Below are 26,385 nucleotides of genomic sequence, written 5' to 3'. Positions count from 1 at the left end.
CCATTGCTATTTTTTTATTTTTAAATTTTTTTATATCTCTACAATATCTCTACCATTCTCCCTTTTACGTCCACTCTTACTGCCAATCCCATAGGCCACACCTCATCACCTCTCTCCTACATTATTGTAGTAACTTTCTATATGTTATCCTTACCTCAAAGCTTTCACCACTCAAAATTTCTGCATAGCTGCCAAAATGATTTTCCAAAAATACACATTTGACAATATCATCCCAACATCCCTTACCAATTCAATTAACTTCAGGAATTCCATTTGGCATTTACATCTCTGCACAACTTGGACCCTTTTTACATTTTCAATTTTCATTTATATATTAATCCTTTTCATGCACTCTATAATCTAGCCATATGGGTCTATTTATTGTACACATAAGGCTTTATATCCATATTTGCCTTTGAATTGGATGTTTCTTTCAAAAGTTGGCCTATGCATTATAGTTTACAAAAAAACTTTGCTGATCCTTCCCTTTTTACTGAATTCCCTTACAAATCTACCCAGTATTCACGTTTCTATATGCATGATGTAAACATATATAATATAAATCCACTTTATATTTATATAATAAATATCTACTCAGCAGACAGAATGTTAAGCTCTGAGTCAAGAAGACCTGAATTCAAAGTTGGCCTCAGACACTCAATGACCTTGTGATCCTGGACAAGGCACTTAACCTCTCTTTACCGTAATCTACTGGAGTAGGAAATAACAAACTATTCTAGTGTCTTTGACAAGAAAGTTCCATATAAAATTAGAGAAAGTTAGACATGCCTGAGCCACTGAATAACAAATAATATAAATTAGCGTGAATATTTGTATTTTATATATATCAGTGACATATGGGTATGTGCACATGGATATGCCATGTCTCTCATTAGAATGTCAGATTCCTGAAGATGAAATAAATTTCTTTTTTTTTTAATTTTTATATTCTCCATACTTAGCATAGTACTTGAAACATTGTAACTTACTAAAAAAAGTTTATTGATAATAATCAAATAAATTTCATTTTCTATTATACTTTATTGCACATATGATTCATATGAATAAAGCATGCATTATAAATTCAAACAGAATAAAGAAAAAACAATGATGATACATGTTTAGTATTTTATATTCCTTAAATTTCCAATAGGAATCATACTTGTCAGTCAAAAGTTGTTATGCTGTCCTGTCTTAAATCAGTACACATCTTTGTCATTTAGAAAAGGAGACACAAAAATATCCCCTAGACTCCCTCTTAAAAAAAAAAAATTCAGACGCCTGACACACGTTCTGCAAAGCATAGAGTTTAGCACTATCACAATGGCAGCTGTTCCCAGTAGAAGGAACATCTGGGGAAATTTCAGAACTAGAGTCATCATCTCAAATGCCTACAATCTAGTTGAAACAAAGCCCCAAATATCATCATTGATACTGAGTGACAGTCTCTCACCTCAATAACCTCACCCAGCTTTCATTTGGGAATTTATTTTTGACATTTTTTAATCTCAAGTAATCAACAGAATCACAAACTTTGGAACAAGGAACTGCTATTTTAACTACTTCAAAATTTGGATCATGTGCATATCTTGATTTTAGAGATTTTAAAAAATAGATATTTCTAAAGATAAACATAAGGATGATTATAAAAATATATTTTTTGAACCTTAATTGTGGAAAGTGCTGAGTTAGCTCTCATGTTAGATTGGATCAAAATGATAGCTGAAGGGTACATCAGCACCTAGATGAGGAAAGACTATAAGATAATGAAATAAACTCATGAAAATAAGTCATCAATATAGATAATATTTATATTTATATGTGTATATCTTGTGCATGTATATATGTACAACTATGTGTGTACTGTGTGTATATCCTTAGCTGCCCTAGATGACCTCTAGACCAATTTATAAATACATAGAGATAAATACAATAGAGAAAAACAGATAAATTAGAGATTTACTGACAGAAAATAGTCATAAGGATTAAATATAATGTATGCTGCTTGAAAGCAGATACTGTTTTATTTTTATTGTTACATGCCCAGGACTTAGCAGAATTTCTTGAATATATTAGGCACTAAATGAATTCTTATGACTGATTGATCAAAGTATCACAGGTTTAAAGTGGGAAATAACTTCAAAGATTCTAGCTCAATACTAACATACTGTAGTTCAGAGAAGCACAAGTGAAAGAATAGGAATTCGGACTTGGGTTCGACTACAAAAAGAACATCTTTTTTCATTGTGCCTTGCTATAGAGAATTTAGGGAGTTAAATGCAAAGGTTAAATAAATTTTGTATAATAATGAATAATTCTTTGAAAAAAGAATAGCTTACCTAGCACCAGATATTATATAGAAAAGAATAAGGAATTAAGAATGAAGACCTATTATGCTTGCATTCGTAGCAGGAATTATTTAGTTGAGATGTTTAATAGATATTGTCTTCTTTCTAGGTTTTCAGGACATGAATCTTCTGATTATTTTCCAACCTATAGGAACTTTCTTTGTTAGTCTCTTTTGCAAGATCCTTATCTAAGTCATGCCCTCTAATTACAAGGATCTATTAGGGTTCTGTCCTAAGTCCTCTTCTTTTTTTCTCTTTTTATTATTTCACTAGGTAATTTCATCAGATACTATGTAATTAATTACCATCTCTATGCTGTCAGATCTCAAATCTACCTATTTTATACTAAACTCTTTCCTGACCTCCAATCTTGCACCACCAACTGCCATTTAAACATCTCCAACTTCATGTTCAAAGTCAGTATGTCCAAAATTTAACTATAAACTCTCCTAGCTACCATCATTCCTATTAATGTAGAGGGAATACTGTCCTTTCACTTTCCACCTAGGTGTTATGCTATTTTTCATCTTCAATATCCATTTTGCTCCTAACAACTGTCAATTTTACTATTGCAAAATCTCTCAATTATTCTGCACTTTGCTGCTGGCTCTTATCACCCAGACTACTGCAATAATCTATGGCTAGATCTGCCTGCCTTAAGTCTTTCCCCACTCCAATCTATTCAGCCACTAAAATAATTGCTAATCCCCTTTTACCTTTCGAGTCTTCTTGCAACTTACTCCATGTCATATATTCTTTGATCAAATGACACTGGTCTCCTGACTCTTTCAAAAACAAGACACCCCATCCCTCTGTTATAGACATTTTATCTGATGTCCCTTTATCTGGAATGCTGTCCCTCTTCATTTCCATTCATTTGTTTCCCTGACTTCCTTTAAATCCCAAATAAATCATATCTTCTATAGGAAAGCTTTGCTCCTTCAAAGGGAGCAGTTTTCCCTCTTTATTCTAGGATCTTCCCTCTGTTGATGATTTCTTATTTGGTCTATATATAACTTGTTTGTAAATACTTGTTTGTTTGTTGACAAGACAATAAACATATTGAGGGCAAGAGTAATCTGTTACTTCTTTTTGCATCTCGAACCTTTGATTTAGTGCCTGGCACATAATTGCACTTAATAAATGTTTATTGATTTGTTGATTGATTAGAGGCAATCTAAGCAAAAGGATAGCTATGGGAGATAGAATATTGGAAGCAACTAGATAGTATAATAGATAGCTGTTAAACTTGGAGTCTGGAAGGCCTGAATTCAAATACTTCCTCAGAGACTTATTTTAGCTATGACTGTGCACAAGGAATGACAGGCCAGTTTAACTACAAGCAGAGAGTGCTTGAAATGTGTAATAAACTAAAATATGTAATAAACTGAAGTTACACTACAGCAAGATTATGAAGAGCTCTGAACGAAATGTCTTGGTAAAGAGAGTTTCTTCCCTGGAAGTGGGAGCTCCTTACATCTATAAAATCATAAATCCAGAACAGAAATAAAAATAAAATGTACAAATCACTATGCTACATTGATCAGAGTTATAAAGCTTAATAAAGCACAATCTCTGCACTCTAGGAGCTTACAAACAAGTAGAGGAGAAAACATACACTCAAATATTACATTACAAAGTAGAATATTATAAGTATATAAGCGAGATAAAAATAAAACTGAGAAACTCGAGGAAGGAGATATTATTTCTAGTTTAGAGGTACAGAAAAGCATCATGAAGGACTTAGAGAAGTAGAGAAATGTGAGAGCATGATTCTAAAAAAAAAAGGCCAAATATAGGAATAAAGGGAGGATAGGTCTACATTTTTCCATAATGATACTTTATCTTGTCACCTCCCTGTTGGCCCAAAGCTAAAGAAATTATATGTAAATGCAAATGTTTTATAATTTTCAATTTATGTCAAATAGACATGGCTTCTTATTCAGACAGAATGGAAACAGATTAATAGTGTGACACCTATATTAGGTCTTGGATATATACAGAGGTAAGGGAGTATAAAAAAAAAAAAAGACAAGGAAGGAAGAGAAGTGATTGATCTGATCAGAAGCAGAGCTAGACAGTAACAACTTGAGCATGTAGCTGGGAGACTAAGGGAGGAAAACTGAAGGCATTTTTCTGTTTGTGGAAGACAGAAAGTGAAGTAGCTGCAGAAAAAGCAATAGGCTTCTAAACAGTAGTTGTATTTGTAACCCAAATAGATAAGAATTAAGACAGATGGAACCCAGCTGGCCTGAAGAAAAATGGAACTCAAGAAAGAAGAGAGACTTCAGATATTTAATATATTTAATCTGAGCAAATTTGTACTGCATAAATATTCTGTCTACTTGCAATTTGCTTATCAGCCTAATCGGTTTCCAAATAACTCTGGAATACCACTGCTACTTGTGCTCAATGTGTAAGCTAATATTTGGTTTGTACACTCATCTGGCACATTCTCTAACAAGAGGCTAGTCAGAAATCACAAACCACATAGCATATTGCTTAATTAAGACAGAATAGTAGAGTAAATGAGAAGAGCAAAACAGAGCAATAGAATCATTATCTGACTGTGTCCTTTTCCCATAGACAAATGGGTACACTCACATTAGGAATTGATTATTTAGAAACTTCCTTTTGTTTTGAGGAAAGCTTTTAGCTTCAAGGTCATTGGAAACCAAAAATACTTTGCGTGGTCCAGTTCAATTTTTTCACATCTCCATGAGAAACTCACCAATCTGTTATTCTGTTGTCATAGTTGTCACTTCCGAAGCTCAGTCAATTTCCATGGTTCTTCATTCTTTTTTATTGTTCTGCCAGCCACTCCTTTTCAGGAATTTCTTATCATCTTTTTAGAGCAATGTTATTGGTCAGGCTAATCAGCACATCTCCAGCTCCATCTTTAAATAGTTTCTCAATCTCCACTCTGCTAAAACAAATTTAAGGCTTTTCTTCATGCAAAAGTTTCTCATCTTTTTTGTCCTAGCTTTGTCTCAGTGAATGAATTCCATTTATGTCTTCCCTATCTCAGAATTCACGCAGCTCTCCTCACCTCTACACACTGACAAAGCAGCTATACCTCTTCCTGAGCCTTGCTATGCTTGGAGATAAACATTCTCACCCACTGTCTTTGTCCTTTTAACTATCCTCATCATCCCCCAATAGAAAAATCTTGAAGGTAGTGAGCAGAGATCTTGTTTCAGCATAAAAATGATTAGCCTTCAAATTTGACCTCTGATACATATGAGCAATAGCACTCCACTCCTTACTTAAACTTTGCTTTGGTCCAGGCAATTCTTTAAGATGATTTTAGCAGTACAGAGTAGGTATTGATCATTATTGGTAAAAGGGAGATTTTTTTACAGCACTAAAATCACATATCAGGACCATTCACCACAGTACCCTGTTATGGAGATGACTAATACTTCTGTCAGCAAATAGCAAACGCTAGAAGTGTTAGTGATTGGAATTTTTGTCCCTTCTTTATATATCTGTATTTGTCTCTTTTGCCTCACATCCCTATTCTCTCTTACATTTCTTTATAAGATTCTTCACAGTAGGAGAAGTGAGGAAAGGAGTATGTATACTCTAAAGCTAAGAGTATAATTAATTACAAAGAATCATTATGGAGGAGAAGAAAAAGAAGTAAGCAAGATGTCCATCAGTGCTGACAGGATCATCACCAATAGAGAACAAGGGAAATACTCTGTGTTATTGTATCCCCTGTATTTTCATCAAAACATCAAAATATAGCTTCATGGCCATGCATTCTATCATAGCTTCTAGCTATAAGGGTTATGTTGCTGTTTTTTTTTTTTTTTTTATCCCTTTCACTAATGAAACAAGCCATCCAGGTTCACAAATCAGTTGAGCAGTAGGGACAAGGCAATAAGTCCAGGGATGAAAAAAGAAAAGAAAAAGAACTGTAAGCTATACTGGGTTGACTACAGGGCTGAATGGCTGCATAAATACTTATTGATTGGCTATATCTCTGCTAGAAATTCAGTAAAAGCTAAATAAAGGAGAATAGGCAGCAGACAACAAAGAATAAAAAAAACCAAAGGGAATATAAGGGTTGTTTTCTTTCTTTAAGACAAAAAGCAGATGGGTTATACACTCTATATGTTTTGTATGTGTTTTGTGTGTGAATATGTTTATCCTTTACCCCTCTTGTGCCCATGATTGGGTCTGTGGCATAGGGGTCCCAGAGAAATAAGGATGGGAAGGAATAGAGAAGCAGGAGGGGGAAAAATCAAGAAATGACAACTTTAAAAGATAACAATTATAAAATTTAAACTCTAAAGGCATAATAATAGACTGACGACTTTTATGCAAATTATTACATATTTAAATGCAAATTTAAGGCATATTTTCATGCAAATTCACTTGTGGCCCTCCTGCCTATTTCATACACTTGACTACGACCTTGATAAAATCCTAGTAACAATCACTAGTCTAAACAGGAGTTGCTAAGTAGAGAATATATCTCCTTGGGCACATCTTCAAACCTTAATCAGGCATCATAGTGGGGGAAGGGAAGAGGATAGGAAAAAGAAAAAGAAGAGGTGAGAGGTTTTGCCATCCTAATAACCCCACACAACACTTCTTGAAAAATAACTGGAAAAAAGGGGCTACCCCTTCTCTTTCTGCACTATGGAAATGCAGGTTTTTTTGCAAGCACCCCTGATCCATTTTCCAAAGGCCAGATAGCAAACAGAAATTCCAGCGCTCTCCTGGGTATCATGATATTCCAGAAGGCTTCTTGAAGGTTTAGAAGAACAAAAGGTATTACTTTTGAACTAGGGAGAAGGTTTTCGGAAAACCTCTTTCCCAGTTATAAAAAAACAGTGAATGAAATGACCATCTCAACTTTGCAAAGCATCCTAGTTATGCTCTATGCTGAAATTTCATTTTCAGAGCTGTTATTCAGGTATGTATGAAGAGGTATTTTATATCCTTTGCTGCATTATCAATTTCTTTCTGTATACAAAGAAGATGAACCAAGGAAAGTTGATCTGGATGGGATGGGGAAAGACCAATGGCTATCTTTGGAGACAATAAAAAACTAAAGAAAAATGACAAAAGTAACCCATAAGAAAGAATGTTATTCAACATATTAGGAATGTAAGCGATTCTAGTAGAAGCCAAAATAACTACTACTGGAAACAAAGAAGTCTAAGCATTTATGAAGGTAGGAAATATTCAAACAACAAGGAAGTGTTGTGACTTGGAGAATTTGTTTTTAATTACAATTATATAACACTAGCTCCATGGGTAGAGTGTTTTCTGAGAGTGTTCTCTGGAGTAATGGATAAAGTGCTAGACTTGAAATAAGGATGAATTAGGTTTGAATACCACTTCAGATGTACATTTGTAGTATCATGTTATTCCTGTCCCTTATCCCCTTTTAGCTGCTATTTTCTCTTCTGTAAAATGGAAATAATAATAGCAGCGTCTTCACAAATCAAGTCAACTACTGTAAGTGCTTTGCAAATCTGAATACACTAAGTAAATATAAGCTATATTATTAGTGATGACAGGTACATCTGTAATGTATTTTTGCAAACTTCCAAACCTAAATTGTTCATCTCTAGTTTTCAAACTTCAATAGATTTATTTTCTAAAGCATTTACCATATTTTATCCTAACTAAAAATGATTCAATATCAAAAACCTTGACATGGAAAAAAAATAACACTCCTAAAACTCAAGAAGGAAATTTATTATTTTGTATAGTATATATGTTACAGGAAGATAGAAGAAAGAAAGGAAATGGAGACAGAAGCAGAGAAAGATAGCAATTGAGAAAAGGAAAGGGAAAGGAAGGAGAAAAAGATTGGAAAGTTTCTTTCAAAACCTTATTTTAAGGCACAAATGAAAATTATCAGAATATTTATATTATATTGTAATATATTTAACATGTATAAGACTGCCTGCCATCTGGGGGAGGGGGTTGGGGAGGAAGGGAAAAAATCTGAATAGAAGTAAGTGCAAGGGATAATGTTGTAAAAAATTACCCATGCATATGTACTGTCAAAAAAAAGTTATAATTATAAAATAAAATAAAAATTAAATTAAAAAAATAATATTTATATTATATACTAGAAATTGTTTTCATCACAAGATATATCTCAGCATGATAAAATTCATCATGATTGTCATTCTCAATTCAATTCTCAATTCAACAGTAATAGGAAATGAGAGAATCCTTAGGTCAGAACTAAAGTGCACAGGCAGAATGTCAGGGAAAAATTAGCTGCTTACCATTCATTTTCATAAATATTAAACTGCAATCCAAATTTTTAAAAATGACAAATTCAGAACACTATGTCAGAATAAAAAGAAAAGGCTTAAGAAAGGGAAATAAGAAGGTCCATCTCAGTTTCTCCTTGATGAGCAAGCAGTTTTAAAGCCATTAAGATGCCTTTTGGAAGAGTCCCAAGAAAGCTACATTGCTAGCAGCTAAAGGAAATAAAATTAGAAAATAGTATTTGGGAAATTCTTCTCTCGGCTGCTAAGCATCTAATAAGAAATTAGTCTGGTGCACAAGTGACTTTTAAAACACTTCAAGCAGAATTTGTTGGGAAATGTGAGGAAATGAATGAATGAGAGAGAGAAGGAATAAATGATAGAAAGCATTTATTAAATGCTTGTTAAATGCCAATCATTGTTCTAAGTGATGGGTTTAAAAAGAAAAGGATAAAATCCAGTGTGTGCTAGAGCCAGCTCAAGCTCAAGAATCAATTGTAAAATTTTCAGTGAAAGCATTTACTCCTCCAAAGGCTTCAGAGCTAGATTTATTATTGAATATTTAGACTTAAAGAACTGTTAATGATGCAAATTATACTTAAAAGTGTATTGAGTATATGTACCTCAACCCCAGACCAGATGTTAAATAGCATGCCTGGCTAAAATCATCCCTGCTCTAAAAGACCTCAAATACAAATGGGGAGACTAGAATACATATAGAATACATACAGAGTAGTTGAAATAAGAAGAAAAAGCCAGTAGGAAAAATGTACAAAAGATATCATTTGAGTTAATTTTGGAAGGAAACCAGAAATGCTAAGAATCAGTGGTTAGAAAAGAAAGCATCCCAAAGTCCTGTGGAGGACTCCAAAAAACATGGAGTTGGAAAAGAAAGTGTCATTTGGCATAGAACAGTATGTACGAACCATAGAATTTATAAAAGATAATAATATGTAATGAGACTGGAAAAATGGAGGAGTTGTGAAAACATTTTAATACAAAGAAAGAAGTTTAAATTTGATCTGAAGTATAATAGAGAGCTACCAAGACCTTATTGAGTTGGGAGGAGAGGTGACATAATCAAAGCTGTATTTTAGGACAATCATTTTCACAGCAATGTGAAGGCTAAATTGGAGTTGGGAGAGATTTTATGTAAGAAATTTCAGTTACCCAAGTAAAAGATGTGGGGGACCTGAAGATGGTGGCTTTGTGACTAAAGAGAAGTGGATGTATGTATTTTAAAAAATAATTATGGAAATAGAAAGTGCAAGATGACAAACATGGTAGAGCACATCTTTAATTCTTGATCTGAGGAATAGGGAGTCTGGTGGATTATTTTAGTTTAGGAGTTCTGAACCTCAGTGAGGTATAATGTTTGAGTCTCTGCACAAAGTTTGATATTAAAATAGGGAACCTCAGGAGTAGAGACCCCATCATAGGCGATCAGAGAGGAGGAAGTGTCATGGAAGATCACATGGATGAAAATATTGACGACTTGAAATAGACAATTTAGGAGAAGAGAAAGTTTTAGAGGAAGTTTATCAATTCTGCTTTACATATGTAAATGTAGAAAATGCATAAACCCAGATGGAAAAAGAGCAAGCCAAAGCTCTGTGCTAGTTATGAGAGGGATCAGCCCATAAATTTCCCTTATATTCTAGCCAGGACAACATGAGAAAATATAGAACAATATTTGTCAACTGATTGAAGATGTGGGCACAGCAATAGTTAAAAGTAGACTACAACATCAAGTGAGTGAGTAACTAAAAAAATAGTAGTACCTCAATAATGTTAATTCTAAAGAGTGGTTTTCAGTCCTGTTTTTGGTCTTTGGGGTTTGAAATACATAATTTCTAACTTAAAATGCTTACTTATGTTTTTATATATTTTATAAGTGAATCTTTTTTGTTGTGGTGGTGGTGTTTTTGTGTTATTGTTTTTGTTTTTGTTTTTTTGCTGAGGCAATTGCAGTTAAGTGACTTGCCCAGGATCACACAGCTAGGAAGTGTTAAGTGTCTGAATCCAGATTTGAGCTCAGGTCCTCCTGACTTCAGGGCTGGTGCTCTATCCAGCATACCACCTATATATATATATATGTGTGTGTGTATATGTATATGTATATATATATATATATATATATATATATATATATATATATATATATATATATATATATACACACACACACATAAACACACACAGTTCTATAGACTTTAGTAGTCTTTATACAAGCATCACATATTTGATATTCAAAGACATGTTCTTTCTCAACTTAGCATTCCCCACCTATTTTGTACTATCTCTATTTTATATTATTACTTTATAGATTCTAAATTCTGGATTTTAGATTCTAGATTCAAAAATCAACAGGAAACTTTTCTTGCTCTTCCTACTCGACAAAGTATTTTATATTTATTCATATAGTTATATACCCTCTGGAATATAAACTTCTTAAAGGTAGGAATTACATTATTTTTTAATTTTATCATCAGCCTTTTCCATAATGTCTTATATATAAGCTCTTAATAAATGTTCTTTTAATTGGATAAAGCCCAAACCTAGGGTTTCATTGGTATGGGGACCTTTTTCTAGCAATATATCAGCACTTTCTCAGCAATTTAGAAAGTTGCCAAAGCACTGGGGGATCAAGTGATTGCTCAGTGTCAAACTTTCAGTATGTGCCAGGGACAAGGTCCTATTTCAGAAATTCCTAGCTCCAAGATCAACTGTCTATGGATGCTTCCACTGATCTCTGTTGGATTAAATTGAATGGAATTTCTCATCTCACACCTCCTTCAAATATTTTCCCTGAGTTCAAGTAAACATGATTGACCATTAGAAGACTAAAAAGCACAAGCCATGTCTGAAGGATAACTCAGTCAACTTAGTGGAGATTGGCTATTCCAAAGTCACATTGATGCTGCTAAATGTTATAACTCCTTAAGGGTAGATCATCAGCCATAACTGAACTAGAATTTAATAGAATTATCTATTTTTTTATTGAGATATTCATTAGAATCTTATATGTGTGTGTCTGTGTAAGTCAATTTGCTGAAGATAAAAAGGATTTTTTTTCTGAAACATTAATTTAGTCATTTTTTGTGTGAAAAATGAAGTATGGAATTAGAGACAAGAACAGAGGCTTGGAGTCAGAACATTTGGGTTTAAGCCCCTCTTTTTACTGTTAATTCTTAAGATCAGTTGATATCTTTGAAACTGTTTCATTATTGATTTGATGGGTATAATAGTAATGTTGTGCATCTTACAAGGTTGCTATAAGAGCCATGTGAGAGAATATATGTAAAGCACTTTGTCAATCAATAACAAAACATTTAAATGTCTATTATGTGCCGATCACTAGGAATACAAATGGGGGCAAAAGTCAGTGCTTATCTTTAAAGAGCTTATAGTCTAATAGCTTTGTGAACTAAAAAGACAAGACATATAATTGCTATTACAAATTTTTCAAAAGGTTTTTTTTGCCTTATCAATATAGACTAGAAGAAGCTATTGCATATTTAGAACCTAGGTTAAATAAATATTTTGATTTTAAAATAATAGTCACATTCTAAAAAATAAAGAACTTTCTTCTTTTTTTTTGTTTTTTTGGCTGCTAATATGTGTAATGTAGGTAGATTTTTTTTGTTGGTTTGTTTGTTTAAATCTCTATGAGGGTGAGCTTTATCGTAAATCTTGATTTCTCTCTCTCTCTCTCTCTCTCTCTCTCTCTCTCTCTCTCTCTCTCTCTCTCTCTCTCTCTCTCTCCCTGTTTCTATGCCTCTCTCTGTATGTCTCTGTTTCTTTTTCTCTCTCACTTTCTGTCTTCTGTGTCTTGTCTCTGTCCCTATATGTATCTCTCCTTCTTTCCCTTTTTTCTCTTTCTTTCTCTTTTTTATTATTGCCCTAATGAGTCCATTTTTTTCTTACCTTTTCATTTTCTTTCTCTGCTTCTGAGATACTTTCTCAGCCTTTTGTAAAGATATGCCATACCTATAATATTGGATAACCTGAAAAAAAGCCAGGAATTTTTTACTGATTAGTGGGACAGTAGCATAACAGACTGCCACATTTATCTGGGCAATCAAAGTGTATTTTTTTAAATGTCAAGTGTCATAGCTATGATTGCTCTGGCTTTTCTGTGTTGTAAATGTACCTGGAAGAGTTGGGGAGTAGAATGAAGGAATTAAGATGTGGAGTCATTAGATAAATTTTCAATAGACAATCTCAAGTACTTGTTAGGTAAGGCATAAAAAAGATACTGGCAATTTAATGCTATCAACTGTATTAGGCAAGTTGCATTTTATGGGAATCAACTATTATAATTAGTTAAGAATAGAGTACAATGTCTAAATGTTGCAGAGAAGTATAGACTTGACATAAGAAAAAGTTCTTAACCATTAGAGATATCCCAAAGGGGAAGACACTGTCTGAGGACATAGTAGTATCAATAGATGAGTTTGACTAATTATGAAAAACTATTTGTCAGATAAGCCAGATTTTTTTATACTTTTATTTTATAATTATGGGTTAGCCTCTATGATTATTGAAGTGCCTTCTATATCTCAAAATCTATGATTTTGTATTTCTTGATTACCTTATCTAACAAAGAGAGAAGCTACTCAATCTAAGATATGAAATTAAAACCTGATTTAGCCAAAGCTATAGCTATAACTGAAGCAGCTAGGTGGCACTGTGGATAGAACACTGGATTTGGAATAAGGAAGACTCATCTTCCTGAGATCACATCAAAGCCTCAGGAACTTACCAACACTGGGACCCTGGGCAAGCCACTTAAACCAGTTTACCTTGGTTTCTCATTTACAAAATGAGTTGGAAAAGAAAAGGCCAACCACTGCAGTATCTTTGCCAAGAAAACCTCAAATAGAATTAGAAAGAATCAGACTTATTAACAATATCATAGTTAGAACCAGAATGTTGTCATCACCTATATTGGAAGAAAAGACTGCTATTAGTCAAACATTTGAGCTAAAATTTCTTTCACACCAGGTGGTCTCCCTGCAAGTGAATTAATGGACAGTGATTGATATATGTCAATCATTATCATTTGTGAAAGTCGTGCATGAGAAAGTTCTAGTTTAATTTCCACTGCCTGAAAACCACAAAAATAAAAATTAGCAATTTTCTCACAACCCAAGCTGCTAGACTGGTCTGTTAACTTCAAGAATCTGTGCTAAAATTGAGTTGAAGAGTTTTACTTGGGAGTAGAACATGTTCTGGTTTCTGGAGTTTCTCACTATAAATTGTAATATAATCAAATTTGATTTATTTATATATTTTGATAATTCAAGGATTTGTGATTGCTTCAATATATACTGAAGTTTTATTCCCTCTATAATGAAATAGATGTTATTTGAGAGTTGCCAGAGGTGAAAAATCCCTAATCCTGTAGGTTGTTTCTATGCCAAGCCAAGAACATTCTCTCCCAACATCCATCTTATAGAATATCATACTTTCTTTAAGAGTTCAGTAAATTGTTACCTTCAACAGGAAGTATCTAAGGATTTACATTCTAATCACAGAGACAACATATTTAAATACAAACATATAAGATAAATGTAGAGTAGATATAAAATGTAGAGTAGATGGGCAGACATTAACAACTATGGTAACTTAGAAATGCTTCCTATAGAAGTTAGCAATTTAGTTATTGTGTTGTAAAAATTAATGACTAATAAAATGATGAAGACAGAGAAGCATGATGATAAATTTCATATGAAGTGATAGTAGAATGAAGCAAGCAGTGAGAGGAAAACAATAAACATAATGCCACCAATAAAAATAGAACAGACAGTAACAATACAAGCAAAGATAAATGTTAAGAAATTATAAACAACTAGTTTGACCCCAAAGAAAAGATAATAGAAAACATTTCCTCACTCCTTTGCAGAAGTGGAAAGGGTGGAGGGGGAAGGGAAACAAGAATGGATAATCATATACAACATTTTATTTAATTTTCTAATTAGTTTCACTTTTTTTCTATAAAAGCATTGTTATAACAGGTCTGAATGGGACAGTGGGGAAAATGCAGGGAATGTAAAAAGACATTGGATTTTTTTTTTTTTTTTAAGAATGTAAGTACCTTCAGGTCAGAGACTATTTTTGCTTTTTCTTTAACAACAGATTTTAGCACAAACTGAGCAATCATTTCAATACTTTTTGACTGATTTAATTTTAAGGTTTTATACATAATATATACATTTTAAAATTTTTATTGATGTAGTTGATAAGATCTTTTGTTTGTGTGGTGGTGTTTATTATGATTTTATTGGTATAGAGATCGCTTGCAAGGGAGGAAAATATCCTCATTCATTACTTATTAACATCTGTTTTGCAAGTTACAGTCTCAATGATTTACTTAGAGGGTAAACTTAGAAAATTACTTGCCCAGAGTCACACTGACAGTATGTGATAAAAATGGAACTTGAACCCAGCTCCAAAGCCAGCTAGCTATCTAATACATCATATTGCTATTCTCAGGAGGCTCTAAAGAGAAAAAAAACAATAACAACTCTGACCAATTTATATAACTATAGTAAATGGGTGTATGAAGTAGGCAAAGATGGTAAAACATCAAGAGAAAAAGAAGGAATAGAATGCTAGAATGCTAGGAAGCAGAAGGTAGGGGAAAATGGAAAGGTCCTACTTCGAAGATAGCAAAGATTAAGGATATTTGAGAAAAGATGAATTTAACAGGTTACAGCATGCCTGAGAACTGTGTGAGTGTGTCCACCTTCAAAATGACCTCATAAATGTCACTTATCTCTACTCCTCTCCTTTTTATTCTTGTAAAATCAGGCTTTACAGTTGATAGAATGCTGTACCTAAGAAGATGCCTACCATAGAAGTCAAGGAACATGGTTTCTAACTTCAGTTCTACTACTTCTAACTTGCTAGGACCTTAAGGCAAAAGGACTATTTGAATAGCCATTGAGAAATTTCAGCTTTTATGCAGATTGACTTAAGAATCTAACTTGTCTGTAAGAATTGAAAGCACCAAACTTCTACAAAAAGGAGTGGTAGGAGAGCTGCAAGAAGTGTTATTTAAATGGCCAGATAATTCTAGTTTTTTTAAAAAAGGGATGTAAATGATTTCTTATAGCTATGAAAACTTTTGCTTGTGATTTATTCTAATTTAGCCTGAAACAACATAAGATAATCAAGAATGAGAGGTAGAACTATTGCTACTATGCTGCAAAGTGGGGAAATATATAAAATTATGGATTTTCTGCATGGGGGAGGGTGTGACTCATTAATATTAAAAGAGGTTTACTGGACTATTGACAAAAATTTATGAAGCCATTAGTTTATAACAAAATAGCTACCAACTCAGTAGACACTGCATTCATTTTTAAAAACACTGTCACCTGAATCCACAATTCAGTTCAAATGTGCTAATGCAATCTGAAAATCAGTTGGAAATGTCATTTATAATACCCAGTCCTCTAGAGTATTGTATTTCATAGGTGCTCCTCCACATAGTTGCAATGTACTGAAAAACAGTGTGACATTTGTTTTGTTATATTAAAACAATTTGGAGATATCCAATGGCTCCTGGGATGAGATGCTTGGAAAAGGCTTGTATCGAGTTTTAATATTAACTCCCAAATGTATTTGCACTTTACAGTATTTATTACATAGTCACAACTAATAAAAAAAGTCAGAAGTTTATAACCATCTGAAGAAGCTTTGTAATTTGACTAAAAGCATGCCATTATGAGTAGGATGCCGAATGTATTGCCTTTGAACTGAAGTCCTGTTAAATATTTACATTTGTTTGATTAATTTGCCACCCAGACCAACTAGTGAAAGCCTCCTGAGGTATATTGAATAAATGACATAAAAGTGATTCAAGATGAAAGTTACTAATAAAAACCTCTCTCCAATATGCTAAGAGGATCTAACTGACCAAGAATACATCACTTCATCAGCTCTAAAACTTTAACAGAATATAACACAATCAATCATGACCAAGTTCATGAACTGATGACATGAGCTTTTTAAATATATTAAATTAACTTATTTTATTTCTTGAGAAAGAATTTGAGCAATCACTTGGGGTAAGGATGACCACTGCTGTTTTGGGTAAGATGAATTTCAAGAACAAAAATCAATGTGCTGGAAAAAATAAGTGGAAATAGGTTGCCATTGGACTTCAATCTTAACTGCTCGTTTAGGAATCTTAGTTGTCAGGAAGGTATTGGAAGATATGCTTCCAGAATAATCACAGACAAGTTGATTGGATACCTTTAGAACATTGACATGGTTTTGAAAAGCCTATTGTAGTGTTCACCAATTATAGGATCATAGAATGTCAGGGCTGAAAGAAATTCAGAAATACCTTGTATGCAACTCCTTTTTACAGATGAAGGGTTCAAAGAGACATCTATTGATGGATGATCAGGGTCAGATTTCCTGATTCCCAATGTCATGTTATTTCTACTATGCCAGTGGTGAGTTGTTTTTGCTTTTGTTTTCTCCCACTTAATATTTTAGAAGATGGACTAGACCAATGATTTCATCGATATGGTAAATGTTAAGATGTGCAAATCTCTAACAATACAGGTTAGCAACTTTCCTTTCCTAGTGTACTGAGAAGTTAGGGGAGGTGTCCAAGGTTACATGATTTATATCATACACTGAATCTTATTCTTCCCATCTTTGAGGCTCTCTATTTGATATACCCTTGGGTCTTATTCAAATTTTAACATAGTCTTTTACATCCTATTTGCTTTAATTTTCCTGGTAATATTGATGTCTACTATCATCATAAATTCAGAACAAAAAGGAACATTAGCAACTATCAAATCCAAATTCCTCATTTAACAGATGAGTAAACTGCATACAGTAGTTAAGTGATTTCCTAAGCGTCACATAACTAGTGGATATCTAAAATTCAATTTAAACTCCTGCCTTATTGATTCCAAGTCTCCTATACCATATTCCTTATTTTTTTTTAGCCTTGTGAAGCTGGAAAGTAAACCATTTCCACTGGATCTTAGCCCAGTCTATAGATAAATTACTTCACATTAGGCAAATGGATTGATAGTATCAGGAGACACCCCATTTTTATTTTTATTGCTAGCCTGACAAATACAGAGTACCTATGAGAACCTCTGGGCTAGAGAGTAATTTAAGGATGAGAATGTTAGCATTCAGATTATAGTCCACAAAAGAAATGTAAATCCATAAGGGACAAAAAATTATTATTTTTACATAATAACAACACACATTTATATTATACTTTAAACTTTATAAAATACTTTTCTCCTACCTACTTTTTGAGTCAGGTAAAGGAACCAATCAAAGGCCTTTTAAAGTGCCTATTTGCTACATCTGAGGATAGAAAGAAAAATATTGAATCTATTATTAGCTTTATTTTATACATGAGGAAACTGAGATCTCATAGAGAGGAAATGACTCACCTACTTCCATTGAGCTAGAAACTATCAGTAATGGGATTTGAACCCATACCTACAAATCCAAAGTGCAACACCCTTTCTCTTCCCTTCTGCTTCTTCAAAGCTCTTCTAGGGCCCAGCACAGTATTGTGTGTATACAGCAAGGAAGGACTTAAATACATTTTGAAGTCAAAGCCCTCAGAAAATCTAGTCTAGTACCAATACTTTCAAAATAAGAAGAGTTAAAATAATATGGGATGGTCAAGAAAAATGAAACTTTAGTCAGTCAGCCTATAAATATTTATTAAATGTCTAGGGGCCAGAGTCTGTGCTAAGCACTGCAGATACAAAAAACAAAACAAAACAAAACAAAACAAAACAAAACAAAACAAACAAAAAAACTAGGTCATGTTCAAAAGGAGCTCACAGTCCACTGGGAGAAAATGCATGCAAACAACTATGTAAAAGGAAGGGCAGTTAAGTGGCTCTGTGGATACAGTCTTGGGTCTGAAATCAAGGACCTTTTCCTAATTTTAATTCTGGCCTGAGACACCTAATTGCTGGCTGTAGAGAGGGAAGAGAAAAGGTGGGGGCAGAAGATAAGGCAGGAATCTATGGGTGGGGGGAGGTTAAGTTATGCCAAGGCAAGTTGAGGAGTAGAATTAAAGTAGAATAGTTAGCAAGTTTAGGAAGTAAAAGATATATAGATAGTATAACAAGGATGAGGAGTAGAATTTATTTATCTGTCTGTTTGTTTATTTGCTGAGGCACTTGGATTAAAAACTTGTCCAGGGTCACTCAGCTAGGAAATATTGTCTGAGGTCTGACTTCTGGAGGATGCTCTATGTACTGCTTCATCTAGCTGCCCCAGGAATAAATAGAATTTATTAGAAAGAAAAAGTAGGGCAAGTAATCATTGATCTCAAAGTCAAACTTAAAGACTTATGAGACAAATCTACATTCTATATCAGTCTTATTAATATAGTTTTAGATGCATGTCTATACATGTGTATATATATATATGTGTGTATGTGTATTTAGATAGGTGTATGTATTTGTGTATAGATATATGTGGGTATAGGTGTGAATATATAGATATATGTTTATGGATTTATATATTTATATTGATATTTAACTGTCATCTACTTGTGGGAAGTGGGAGAGTGAAAGGGGTAAAATGGAATAAAAAGTGCACAATAGAGAACAAAATCGTAACTTACAAGAAGTAAAGATGTCCAGTGATAGATATATAACCTCTTCTATTATTATGTATACATTCTTGAAATGGAAATTTATTGTTATATATTTTGAATCCCCCCTGATAGTCTTCTAGGCACATAACAATGTTTTGTTTTGTCTTTATTTTCCATTTTTGTCTTTTTTTTCTATTTTGAATTTAAAATAAATATAAAAAATTAAATTTAAAATAGTTAGCTGTCTGGCCCTGAGCAAATCACTTACCCCTGTTTGCCTTCATTTCCTCATCTAAAAAATGAACTTCCTAGAAGGAAATGGAAATCTACTCCAGTATGTATGTCAGTAAAACTCCAAATGAGGTCACAAAGAATTGGTTGTGACTGAAAAATGACTGCAAACAACAAAATGTAAAAGGAAATTTTTAATGAAAAAAAAAATCTTCTTAAAGAACACTTTGAGCCATTTATTCATTCCTCCAAGCTTGAAGAGATTGTCACTATTTTTGTTGCTATAATTCTAAGAATTCTATTCAAATGAGGCCTATGTTGTAATTTTCTTCTAAGCTAAATTGAGTTGTCATTTCATTGGTCCTTACTTTTTAGTAGTTGACTTTCTTACCACCTTCTGCTTATAGAAGTAATTCTCATATTACTACCTATGAAAAGTAAGCTGTCAACCAATTCCCTAGGAAATGTTTATAGTTTTAAACCTCTTCCAACATGGTCTTCACCAATTTATGCATATTTTTTATTGCAACACTTTCATTGTTCTAATTGCTTTTGCTTATAATAAACATAAACAATAAATTATGAGTTCTTTTTTTACAATGTATATGAGACTTCATTTGCACTAAATGTTCTATGAATATTATACAGCTATATGCACAATCTAGATAAAAATGGGTTTCAAAAAGATTTTATTCATAAATGAACTTTCTGAACACCTTCCATAATAGCTTTATTGTTTCCATAATAACTTCCTACATTATATAATTCCAATGCTTAGGAGCAATATGGAATAACATAGAAAACATTGGATTTGTAATCAAGAAGATCAGGGTTCGAAATCTATTTTAGTTACCTGATCTTGTGTAAGTCACTTAATCTCTTTAAATATCAATGTCCTCATGCATAAAATGGGAATGACATTCCTACCTAATTCACATTATTGTGAGGAAAAAATCTGATTAAATATATAAAGGCTTTTTTGCAAGGCTTTGTCAGCAATATTTGACAACTGTTATTATTTGCACCAACATTATCCTATGGATGCCACATAGAATCTTACAGGAAAACTATTGTTATTATTATTATTGTTAACAATAATTTCTATTCTTATCAACTATTCTGATTGTATTCAGCTAGAAATGGTCCAGGAATAAGTAATTATCTATTTTTGTTACTTTATGTTTAATGTTCTTGTGAACTATTATACAGGTAATTGTAACTGAATAAAAATATTAGTATGTATATTCATCTTCACTACTGAAAACATATTTAAACAATTTGAGTAGCTGACAAGAGGATGAGGATGATATGCAACTCATTCTGTTTCCCCATTATTTTAATTTTTTATAAATCTCTATATTTTGCAAATTTCCCATTTCACATAGCTAGAAAAATATAAGTATTTAGTATGACAACAATCAATACAGGTAATATGGTAAATAGAGCACTAGATTTGGAGTCAATAAATAATAGTAGTGATGGCTTTGTATGCTAACTAGCTTTATTATGCTGGAAAAATCATTTAGCCACTGTCTGTCTCAGTTTTCTTAAAAGCAAAATGAGGCAAATACTATCATTTATCTCCCAGAAATGTTATAAGAACCAAATGAGATAATAGGTAAATCACAGATGCTTGTTTTACCCCTTATTTAAAACATTGTTCTTAATTTTTTTATATGTTAATATCATGTCCAGGAGAGAGTGAGAAAGTTATTATTGTAATTAAATAATAGAGTTTTGGTACAGTTTTCTTGTTTAAATTCTTAAGAATATGTTAAGATATATTTTAATAATATATAAATTTGTCATCTTTTAATTTTATGCATGAGGACATTGATACTCAAAGAGATTAAGTGACTTGCACAAGATTACATATCTTGTAAATACCTGAAATAGATTTTGAACCCTGGTTTTCTTGATTACAAGTCCAATGTTCTCTATGTTATTCCATATTGCTCCTAAGCTTTGGAATCTTTTGACATTTAATTCTATCCTTAGACAGATTTCCAGAAGCCAATATAACAGAATAAGCAATGAAGTACTATAACTCCCTTATACTGACCTCTAGGAAACCTTAATATAGTGACTCAAAACAAGTCAGGAGAATAATCTTTTAGCCCAAGAAACTTGGAAGATCAGCCAGAAAGATGTGTCACATTTAGGTAAAAAGGGAATGCAGGGACAGAAAGAATCCTAGCAATCCCCACCTAAGCAAACCTGTGATACATTCTGAGTCCCAGTGGAGTAGAAGCCAAATGCCAATACCAGGACTCCCCTTCCACATGCCTCAGCACAGACCAAAATAAATAGGCAGCTGCCTGCAGACAGATCACAGAGTTGTCTGGAAAGGCAGAAACTTCCAGCCTCAACACAGGGACCCCAGATCAGTATCAGGTAAGCTGCCAGACCCCTAAGGTCTATAGTAGTGCCAGTAACTCCTTTCTTCCTCCCTCCCAACTCCTCAGCAAAGCAACAGACAGGAGTATTTCCTTTGAACCCTCAAGGCAATATCAGTGCAGCACCAGGTAAACAGCCAGCACCTGCAACTCCAGGCACAAAAAGCCTGAGAAAGTGTTACTTCCAGTCCAGGAGCAGATCCCAAATTTAAAAGAAAGGAAAACAGCCAAAAAAGATGAGCAAATGATAATAACAACAAAAGAATCTACCATAGAAAGATATTATGGTGACAAGGAAGAACAAGACATAAATTCAGAAGAGGACAAGAGTATTTAAATACAGGCAAAACCCCAAAGAAAAATGGGAAATGACTGCAACTACAAAAAGAACTCATGGGAGAGCTCAAAAAGGAGCTTAAAATCATATAAAAGGGGTAGAAGTAAATTTTGGAAAAGAAATGAGAGCAATGCAAGAGAATTATGGGGGGATAAGAGTCAACAGTTTGAAAAACAAAAGAACTGCTTAAGAAGAATTGGTCAAATGGAGAAGGAAATTTTAAAATCCACAGGAAAAAAACGCCTCCTAAAGATGAAATTAGCTAAATGAAGCAAGTGCAAAAGATAATTGAGGGTGGGAAAGTTAGAATTGGACAAGTGAAATCCAATGACTATGAAACATCAAGTTAATCAAACAAATTCAAAAGAATTAAAAAGTGAAAAATAATGTAAAAGAAAAAATTATCTGGAAAATAAATTGAGGAAATACATTATCAGAATTATTTGGACTACCTGAATGCCACAGTCAAAAGAATGAATTGGGCAATATCCTGCAAGAAATTATCAAGAAAACCTGCCCTAACATTTCTAAACTAGAAGAGAAATATGCATATAAAGACTCAACTAATTACTTTAGGAAAGAGATCCCAAAATAAAAATGCCAAAAAATATTATAGCCAAATTTCAGAATTCTCAGATCAATGAAAAAATATTACACATGGCCAGAAAGAAATAATTCAAATATTAGGGAGTCATAATCAGGATTACACAGGATTTGGCAGCTACAACATTAAGAAATCAGAGGTCATAGAACATGATATTCCAGAAGACAGTGGAATAAGGACTACAATCAAGAATCACTTACCCAATGAAATTAAGCATAATTTATCAAAAGGGAGTGGGGAAGAAGGATAGCCATTCAATGAAACACAGGATTTCAAGCTTTGATCACTTATATCAAAAAGGAATAAACTTACATAGGTAAAAAGGGAAAAGAAAGCAAGGGATTGAACAGAGCTAAACTGTTTCCATTCCTATATGAGAAGATGATACTTGTATTTGAAACTATTCCCAAAGGGCTATAAAACTGTACATACCCTTTCATCCAGAAATGTCAATACTAGGTCTGTATATCAAAAATATTATAAAGGTAACAGCAAGATTATGTGATGATCAGCTATAATTATGAGCATTACATTGATCCAAGACAATTCCAATAGATTTGGGATGGAAAATGCCATCCATATTCAGAGACAGAACTATGATGATTGAATGTGGATTGAAGTATATTATTTTCACTTTTTTGGTTTGCTTTTTCTTTTTCATGTTTTTTCTCTTTTGTTTTGATTTTTCCTTTACAACATGACTAATGTGGAAATATGTTTAAAATGATTGTACATTTGTAATATATGAGATTGCTTGCTATGTTGGGGAGGGAGGAGGAAAAGGAAAGAGACAGAAAAATAACTTTACAAAATTTACAAGATGAAGTTTTACAAAAATGAAAGCTATCTTTACATGACATTGGAAAAATAAAATACCATTTAAAAAAAACACAAGTGTATACAAAGTTTTTTTCACTATAGTACATCTAGAGTAATATACATAGACAGAGATTATAGGGATAAAATGAATCTGAGAGAATAACATAAAAATAATTAAGAGAGAGAAAAAAGTACACTAAGTGCAAAAGGAAGGGAGAGAGAGTATGGAGTAAATTATTTCACATGAAATAGCATGAAATACTTATTATAGTGGAGAAGATGAGAAAGTGGGTGATGGATATCACTCAAACTTTACCTTCATCAATATTGGCTCAGAAAGGTTATAATAAATACAATCAGTTTAATATAGAAATTTATCAGATTTAGTAGAATAGAAATCTACTTCAAGAAAGTAGAAGGGAAGGATCTTAAATGAAGGGGATAAGGATCTGGAGACTGACAGAAGGAAAGGTAGATCAGGAAGATGGTAAAGAGAATCAAAATGCTGGTGAAAAGGGAAAAGGTGAAAGGAAAGAAGAAAAACAGGAGAAAGAATAGGGTGGAGGGAAATGCATAGTCAGTAATCATAACTGTGAATGGGAATGGGATGAATTCTTTAATATAATGGAAGTGGATAGCAGAATGGATCAAAAACTAAAATTCTACAATATGTTGCTTACAAGAAACACATTTTCCTCAGAGAGATACAGAGTAAAGGTAAAGAACTGAAGCGGGATTTATTGTGCTTCAGCTGAAGTTTAAAAAAAAAACCTGTAAAAACAACCTTTATTTCAGACAAAGTAAAAGTAAAAATAAACTTAAATTAAAAGACATGTAAGGAAACTGTATCTTGATACAAGGTGCCATAGGCAGCAAAACAATATCAGTGCTAAATATATATGCACTGAGTGATATAGGATCCAAATTCTTTTTTTTTTTATTAAAGATTTTATTTACAAAGCATATGCATGGGTAATTTTTCCAACATTGACCCTTGTATAACCTTTTGTTGCAAGTTTTCCCCTTCTTCCCTCCACCCACTTCCCCATCTGGCAATACATGTTAAATTTGTTGAAATACATGTTAGATCCAATATGTGCATGCATATTTATACAGTTATCTGGTTGCACAAGAAAAATTAGCTCAAGAAGGAAGAAAAAGAAAAACTGAGGAAAAAAATGCAAGCAAATAACAAGAGAGAGGGTGAGAATTGCTATGTTGTGTTCCACATTGTGTTCTTATGGTTCTCTCTCTGGGTGTAGATGGTTCTCTTCATCACTGCACAAGTGGAACTGGTTTGAATCATCTCAATGTTGAAGAGAGTCGTGTCTATCAGAATTGATCATCATATAGTCTTGTTGTTTTTATGTATAGTGATCTCCTGGTTTTGCTTATTTCACTTTGCATCAGCTCATGTAGGTCTCTCCAAGCCTCTCTGAAATCACCCTGCTAGTCTTTTCTAACATAACAATAGCATTCCATAGCATTCATAAACCATAATTTATTCAGCCATTGATGGGCATCCATTCAGTTTCCAGTTTCTTGCCACTACAAAAAGGGATGCCACAAATATTTATACATATATAGGTCCCTTTCCTTCCTTTAAGATATCTTTGGGATATAATCCCAGTAGAAACACTGTTGGATCAAAAGGTATGCATAGTTTGATAACTTTTTTAGCATACTTCTAAATAACTCTTCAGAGTGGTTGGATCCATTTACAGTTCCACTAATAATGTATCAGTGTCCCAGTTTTCCCACATTCCCTCCAACATTCATCATTATATTTTCCTGTCATCTTAACCAATCTGATAGGTGTGTAATGATATCTCACAGTTGTCTTAATTTGCATTTCTCCAATAAATAGTGATGTGGAGCACCTTTTCATGTGGCTACAAATAGTTTCAATTTCTTCATCTGAAAATTGTCTGTTCATATCCTTTGACTATTTATCAATTAGAGAATGGCTTGAACTATTATAAATTTGAGTCAATTCTCTATATATTTTAGAAATGAGGCCTTTATCATATCCTTTGGATGTAAAAGTGTTTTTTCAGTTTATTGCTTTCCTTCTAATCTTGTCTGCATTAGTTTTGTTTATACAAAACTTTTTAACTTAATGTAATCAAAATTATCTATTTTCTGATCAATAATGTTCTCTGTTCTTCTTTGGTCACAAATTCCTTCTTCCTCCACAAATCTGAGAGATAAACTATCCTATGGTCTTCTAATTTGTTTATATTATCCTTCTTTATGTCTAGATCATGAACCCATTTCAACCTTATCTTGGTGTATGGTGTTAGGTGTGAGTCTATGCTTACTTTCTGTGATGATAATTTCCAATTTTCCCAGCAGTTTTTTCCAAATAGTGAATTCTTATCCCAAAAGGTGAGGCTTTTCTGTTTGTCAAATACTTGATTGTTACAGTCATTGGCTATTTTGTTCTATCAATCTAGCCTATTCCACTGATCAACTAGTTTATTTCTTAGCCAGTACCAAATTCTTTTTTTTAAATTAATTTTATAATTATAAAAAAATTGACAGTACATATGCATGAGTATTTTTTAATAACATTACCCAACTATTCTCCAATTGATGGACATCCATTCATTTTCCAGTTTCTAGACACTACAAAAAGGGCTGCCACAAACATTTTGGCACATACAGATCCCTTTCCCTTCCTTAGTATTTCTTTGGGATATAAGCCCAGTAGTAGCACTGCTGGATCAAAGGGTATGCACAGTTTGATAACTTTTTGGGCATAGTTCCAAATGAGCATCCAAATTCTTAAAG

The 26,385-nt window shown here is 33.1% G+C and overlaps 1 long non-coding RNA gene across 1 annotated transcript in view; it reads right to left on the bottom strand.

Moving 5' to 3' along the window:
* Positions 1-19,505, bottom strand: part of LOC141559403 (uncharacterized) — a 449,791-nt gene extending 430,286 nt beyond the window's left edge. Inside the window, exons 1-2 of the long non-coding RNA XR_012487384.1 lie at positions 19,474-19,505; positions 12,521-12,600 (exon numbers count right to left, since the gene is read on the bottom strand). This is a non-coding gene — a long non-coding RNA (uncharacterized LOC141559403). The remainder of the gene's footprint in view (positions 1-12,520; positions 12,601-19,473) is intronic.
* Positions 19,506-26,385: the final 6,880 nt, after the last annotated feature.

This window comes from Sminthopsis crassicaudata, chromosome 3 (assembly GCF_048593235.1).
Source record: "Sminthopsis crassicaudata isolate SCR6 chromosome 3, ASM4859323v1, whole genome shotgun sequence".
Classification (NCBI taxonomy): Eukaryota; Metazoa; Chordata; class Mammalia; order Dasyuromorphia; family Dasyuridae; genus Sminthopsis; species Sminthopsis crassicaudata.
The sequence above is the reverse complement of the archived record's forward strand: the minus strand, read 5'-3'. Positions and strand labels throughout refer to the sequence as shown.